At 47.0% G+C, this 7105-nt stretch overlaps 1 protein-coding gene across 1 annotated transcript in view; it reads left to right on the top strand.

Annotated features, from left to right (window-relative positions):
• Positions 1 to 7105, top strand: part of LOC133351245 (putative oxidoreductase YteT) — a 190926-nt gene that overhangs the window by 118378 nt on the left and 65443 nt on the right. The window lies entirely within an intron of this gene.

Consider the following 7105-nt stretch of genomic DNA (forward strand, 5'->3'; position numbering starts at 1 on the left):
GTTCAATATAATACTCAGAGTTGGTTGTTTATAATAGAGTAATGGACACCATTGAACCTTAGTTGGCCCGACAATTGTATGTACATGCATAGTGCACACAATGTTTATATTTACAGACTTTTGTCAATCCTCTGCTGGGTGAAGGTCTCCCGTGCCTTGTAGGTCATAGAGATTGTTTGACCATACTTAACTACGTTGGTCAGTGCGGGTTGGTGAAGCAAGGAGGCCCAGGACGGGTTCTACCCTGGCTGGCAATTGAACTCAAGTCGTCGGGCCCAAAGCGCAATACGCTCGCCACTGCACTAAAACACAGTGTCGTAACAACGTCGATGTGGGAAGCCAGTGCATTGCAAGCATTGATAGGCTCTGAGACAGGCACCGGAGTTGTACCTGGGGCAGTGACGTGGCTCTCTTAGTGTGCAGGCGGTGTAATTGCAGCGGGGCCCATGGGCTGGGCTAGGACGACAGGATAATAAATGGACCACAGGCCCCATTTCATTCCAGGGCCCAAGCCAACCACGCTACGCCACGGACCTGGGGGCCAGTGGCAAATGGTAGATCTCAATGCAGATGGTGGTTAACCTGAAGAGCAGACTTTGGAGGCCCCGGTATTGGCTGTGCAACGGTTATTGGATCTGGCAAGAAGTAAAGAAGTGATGATGAGGTGTGGTGGTATCAACGGCATTGACCGTGATGAGCTCTCGACCTCGATGCTAGGTTATCCTGGAGAAATCTGATGAGCTATGAAGCTCTTTTTCACAGATGTCCACTATATTCACAAATGTCCATTCAAGGTCGAGAGCTCATCACGACCTCGAATGCTCTCGTTGATGCTAGGTCATGCATTCAAGATCCTCGTGAGCTCTCAACCCTGAATGCATGATCTCGCATCGACGAGTACTGTACGCATTCAGGGTGCATTGCACGTGAATCCATAAGGCAGCCAAGAAGACGCAGCACACAGCACTCGCACTCTGTGATGTTGAACCGCGACCAATAGTGTCCCTCTCTCCTGTCCGTCTTTGAGGCTCACTTTGTCTATTTATTTATTTCCCCCCCCCACTCGAAAGCCCTTTGGAGGTTGTTATTTCGGATGCGGAGGTTTTTTGACTGGAGATGAAGGAGGAGACTTTGAGGGTCGTTCTGATCGTTGGAATGAAAGAGCCGTGTGCTCCTTATCCCCCTCGCCGCCGCACAGCACCGAGAGGAAATTAAACACGGCTGTCGTTCCAGGTACTTGGTCTGCACTCACCTGTGAGAGTACTCAAGTTGCTGGGACTGGCTGATTGCTTAAAGGTGAAGTATTGTACTTAGGTGTGCCTATTTTTGCATTTCTGAGGCTGGCACAAATATGCGAGTGTCCACGAGTCACCTTTATTAATAGTTTATATCAATGGGTGTGACGGTGATCTGCATCAGTGACGTGCGGTGGGGTCAATGGCTGGGGAGGCACTGGCTCGTGTCAGAGACAGATTCACACACTGAGGGGGGCGTGGCCTCATGGAGGGGCGTGGCCTCACTGAGGTGGGCGTGTCAGACACGTCCCCCTCAGTGAGGCAGATGTGATAGCTGCCTCCCCTGGTGCTTTTTCATTGCAGTTTCATGACGAGACCAGCGAGCCTAAATATACACATACGTAAAATAAGTTACCTGGAGTATGGAAGGCGAGGACATGAAATGAAGGGGTCTACAAACATTACATTGGTGACATGCTGAGATAGTAACAGGCACACGCTTATTGCCCGCGCTCCATCCAGTTACTGAGGGGTTGCACAATCAGAGGGGAGGCTGAGCTGGTCGCTGCCTCACCTCTCGTCTCTTCCTGTATTTGCAGCGGAGCTCCGCAAATTTGGCGATTTTTACTATAAAAATGATTGGAATCGTACAGAAGTGACATATCACAGATCAGTGGGAAAATCTAAATATTTATTTTATTTGATTATTCTTTTTTTTACTTTTCGTAACAGCTATTTTCATTGGAGTATGACAGGTGAGACTCTGCCTCCTCTTACTCCCCTGACTGCACGTGCCTGATCTGCATAGGCCTTCCAAACCAGTCCTCAGAAAATAATGTTCATATATTTAAAAAATGAGGTGTTGGGGTTAATGTTGCATGTATCCTAGTTCCCCCCAGATTAGGAAGCACAGAGATATGTATGCAGGGAATTACACAGAGAGAGACAGCGGAAAGACAAACATTGATCAGAGAACTGAAGTTAGTCACATTGTATTGATTTCTCGAAAGTACGTGGGCTTGGGTAGGTCACATGACTAGATGGGAGGATGGGCAATATGTGAAATTGGTGAAATAGTGGCAACCAAAGGAGAGATCACACTCAAAGTGGACAGCTGCTGCAGAGATAGAGTGATTAGAGTAGTTCATGTGCAAGAGTAAGATGGATTGAGACATCTGTGATGGATAGCAGCTATGTATGGTGGCCTTCAGCAGTGGATACATCACAGCAGATGATTGCGATGAAGAGAGTGATGATAGACTGAGTGGATGCCTGACTGGGATTTTAACTTTAAACCAGCCAAATGAGTTGGCTCGTTTTGTCCTTTTTGATCTATTTTCCGGACGGTGCAGGTCTGCGTATGTGGCCTGGTTATTGTTGCTTCCAGAGCCCTTGAGTTTTTTCATTACCCCACGGTGATTCCATGCTTAATTTGAAGATGCGTCACAGACCGGATCTGAACCCGAAGAGGAATACTCACGCGAACAATTCTCTAAAAACCATGACTTGTTCCAGTCAAAACGGGTTGCCCTCTGCTGTCAGTAAAGGGGTTCTGTACTTGGCGAAATAAAAGGTAAAATAGAAAGAGGCACTCCTGTAATTATTTGCTCATGCTACTGCTGGCAGAAGAGCCCCTTCTAGAGAGAGCTCGAGAGAGCCATTTCTCGTTGGTATTAGACCTACTCTGTGTTTAGTTTGTTGTCCTTCCCCCACACCGATTAACACGGATGTCTATGTACGGTGCGAAAGAAGTTCAACAAACACAAACTTTACTCATTGGCTGTGTCGGGTGTTGGCGGGTTAACGACACATTTATATTTACGTGATATAACCCAAAAAAAACCCCTCCATTATGGATACACATACGAAGACAAAGATCCCCCGTATAACTTAACAGACTGTTGGGGCAAGTGCTGTTAGCGAGCACCTATGAAGGCCCGACCGCCTTCGTCTTTCCAGTGGCGATGTTCTTTTTTACACACCTCACCAGGTACTAATTTGAGGCTGAGTCGACCTAGGGGAGGCCCAGGACCGGTTCAGATAATCGTCACTGGTATTGGCCGTGAGCGAGAATCCAACTCGGGTCGCCGGGCTCATAGCGCAGCGCGCTAAACACTACACACTACCGCTCCCCACACACATACAACAGACATCCTGGCAAAGGTGGGAGTGAGGACCCACACTTTTCACAAGCTCATGCAACCTGATGATCGACTAACTATGGTGCACCCATTTATACTGCTCGGTATACAGAGGCGAGGCAAGGGGAAATTAAGAAACTTTCCGCATTGTTTCAACTGCTGGCATTGGGAGATTGAACCTGTAACCTCTGTATTGCGGGTCCAGTATGTTAGCATTACACCACTGCAGCTTTCCAAAAGGGGAATAAGCCTTTTTAACTGGTCCAGCAACACATTTTTGTGAAAAATACAAATATATGACTCAAATGAGAATTTTAACGGTTAATCATAGAAAAAATGGTAATTCGACAGAAAATATCCACAATACCTCGTGGCCTTATTTTGTCCCACTTGGTATGCAATTAAAATTTAAATTGTACAATTATTACTGGACAAATGATTGTTCGTGCGATCGCCACCACTATAAGCGTCGCTATAAAAATGGTAATAACTACGGCGAGGAAAACATTCCAATTGCCTATTACGGTGTCATAATATAGCTGCGTGCGTTATTGTCTCGTTCAAGGTTAAAACAAGCTATCGCCTTCGCCGCCGTGCATATAATCATTGTACTGTCAGCTTTACGGTCATTAAGTATGCTTGCATGGCACATTAAGTTGACATACCTTAGAGCCAAAGCCGCACGAACATTTTACAATGAGTAAAGGGGGATAGTGGCCCTCCCTCACCTGCCCTCCTCGACACGGCGAGGTGCCTGCCCTCCGTCCGGCCCTGCTGACGTCAGCCGATGATGACCCTGGGTCGGCTGCTGAGCCGTGACACTCTTAAGTCTTCCAAAGCTGCTGCAGAAAGCGTCCGCGCTGCGTCTTCTTGTCTTTACCGATCCACCAAGCGTGGATTATCCACCGCCCTTTCTGCCACCTGACTTTCCCACGCACCCCGGTCTCATCTCTTCACGTTAATTGAACGTTTCATTATTTAACGGGGCGGCATCCCATCAAAAGCCATTATGTCATTGGCAAGCAAGAACTGGGGTAACCAACCATCGTTACATAATCTTGATTTGAAGCTTTCGTGACTGCAGAAATCCATACTCATTGGTTCTTTCGGTAAAGTCACGGAGGTATAAAATAAATAACGACGTTTCGATTGCAACACAAGCTGAACTAGCTAGTTCAGCAGTTCCACTGCTGGATTATATTTTTTCCGCCAGAGGACGACCGCTTGTGTTGCGATCGAAACGTCGTAATTTATTTTATTTTATACCTACGTTACTTTACCGAAAGAACCAAAGAGTATCGTTACATAAGTAGGGTTATTTTTATTTGCGACTCGTTTTGTTCACTTGTGATCCTCACGGTATCCCCAAGACTCGATATCACGAGGGTCCTGCGTGGGATGTTTGGCCAGTTATCTTGTATTTGTGGCTCGGAGGAAACCAGAGTAGCCCAGAGAAAATCCACGCACATCAGTAGCTGACAATTCAAGCGCCACCGAGATGGGTCAGCAGTCGTCAACCTATTTGCTGTACACGCTTCTGCAGTACCTCCCTGCTACGGCAGGTGGGTGTTTATACCGATAACTCGTTATTTGATATAATTCCCCCAAGAATAATGACTTTTGACGTTCAAAAAAATCACTGGATGACATAACAATCATCATAATCGTCAGCCATGTGTGAAGCCACTGCTGGATGAAGACCTAACCAGCTGCTACCATCTCTTGCGATCCTGTGATGTAAAACAATCCACCCAGCATTTGCACACGAAATCTTATTTGGCAGAATATTACTTGTATTGAAAACAAAGACAAAATAAAGGATTCATTTGGATCAGGTAAGTTATTTATCTGATTCAGTTGACCATTTTATTGGGTGCTGCCATTGCTGTTGTAATTCCCTTTATCCAGAAAAGCCTCACCGAGTCTCAAGACAACACAGACGCTTTTTTTCCAGGAGGTTCCTGCATTGGGATGTTTGGCTAATCCAATTAACAAGCGTTTAGTATCAATATCAGGGAGGGAATATAGGCTGTACGTTGTGTAGATGTAAGCGGTAGCCAATAAATAATAATGTGCCAGTAATATTTTCATTTCCCGCAAGTATAAATACTCCTCAACCAATTAGCAGGCACAGTGACCTCGTAGCGGTCGGGATGTGGTGGGGGGGGGGGAAGGTGTAGCACAGGGAATGCATGTCATTGGTGGATGTGGACGGAGGTGTGGTTTTAACGAGACTTAAGGAATAATTACATGAAATGAATTCAAGCCAACATGTTAACATCTTTAACGAGACTCGCCATCGGTGTTGAAACAGAAACATAATTTTCCCTTGGACGAATCATCTGGACCGCACCCAGCCTCAACACATGTCCAAAGTTGAGCAGTTTTCAGCATGGATACTGCTTGGGTACAGCAGGGGTTTAGGCTTCTGCAGGGCTGCACTGTCAGCAGAGGGCATTGTATAAAAGAAAAAAACAGTTGTACTGTACTATGTTTCCACATCTATGCACCCCATCTTTACCAACCCACACTGACCAGCGTGGTGAAGTGGAGTCAAACAACCCCCACAAACCCCAACAGGATTGGGGAGGCCCTCATCCAGCAGTGGATTGACAAACGGGCCATGCATGTCTTGTATGTGGATCTCTTCAGCAAATATGCATCACATTTGTACAATTTTACTCATATAAGAATCGGACTTCGACAGCAGCGACGAGGTTTGAGTCGGCGTGACACCCCATCTCCACTGTCACTGAGCGTGCTGGTGTATCGGCATGGCAAGTCAATGCAACGATTTCCCCATGACATTCCTTTAGCCTGCAAATGGCTTGGATAAGTGTGCACATTTAATCAATGAATATTGCCACGGGAATGTAGTTAATTCACGTGCTGACCAATTCTTCCTTGTCTCCTAATTTCCACTCGTCCACGGCAGCTTACGTTGGATCTGCGTTCAGCTCATTTCGGGAGTATCTCCCGTGGTGTAGCTATCACGGTGTGTGGGCAGTGTGTGTAGGCAGTACAATTGCACCAGGGTCCCAGATGCCAGCCTCCATAAATGGGTGATAATTGACAGGGGACCACATTTAAATCTTTGCACCACAGACAATGCCATCAACTGGGGTGAGTGCAATGGGCAGAGCGCTCCAGAGCACTTTTCTATTGAACGTCCCGTGAGCCCAGAGTTCTAACGGTCTGAGAAGCTGCCTCGCTGAGAGTGAAGGTGGGCATATCAAGATCAAACCAATTGGAGGCGTTGTACCTTCCTGTGAACTCTCGATTCATGGACGGAACGCGTGGGCTTATTGGCTGAGCGGGTGCATAATGCCGCACCACCACCATTGCGAGGCGCTCGGCGTGCCAACGCACGGTTCAAGAAGAGCTAACGTCCACCTTGTAGTCGCACCACTGCAGAGCGCTCTGCAGTGGTGCGACTACAAGGTGCTCTCGCCCGGTTCAAATGTTCGTGGTCTGGTGTCCATTTGCATCTCCATTGGTCGCCCTGATCCAGCAGTGGAAGTTCCACATTCCTGTGGCTCAAAAACGGATCGAGGTTCCACAAAGCGATATATATTTTAACAACCCCAGCCGCTCGGCTGTTTGTGTTTGGTAAATTTAAAACATGTCCAAAGCAGCACACCATTCCCATAGAACAGGGTTCTTCCACTGGTGGCCCACATGCCGGTGTGTTGGTTTCGACTGGTTAGTTTTGCATCGTGGAATAACGAT

The sequence above is a fragment of the Lethenteron reissneri genome, chromosome 36 (genome assembly GCF_015708825.2).
Source record: "Lethenteron reissneri isolate LAM-NWPU_2019-01 chromosome 36, ASM1570882v1, whole genome shotgun sequence".
Lineage (NCBI taxonomy): Eukaryota > Metazoa > Chordata > Hyperoartia > Petromyzontiformes > Petromyzontidae > Lethenteron > Lethenteron reissneri.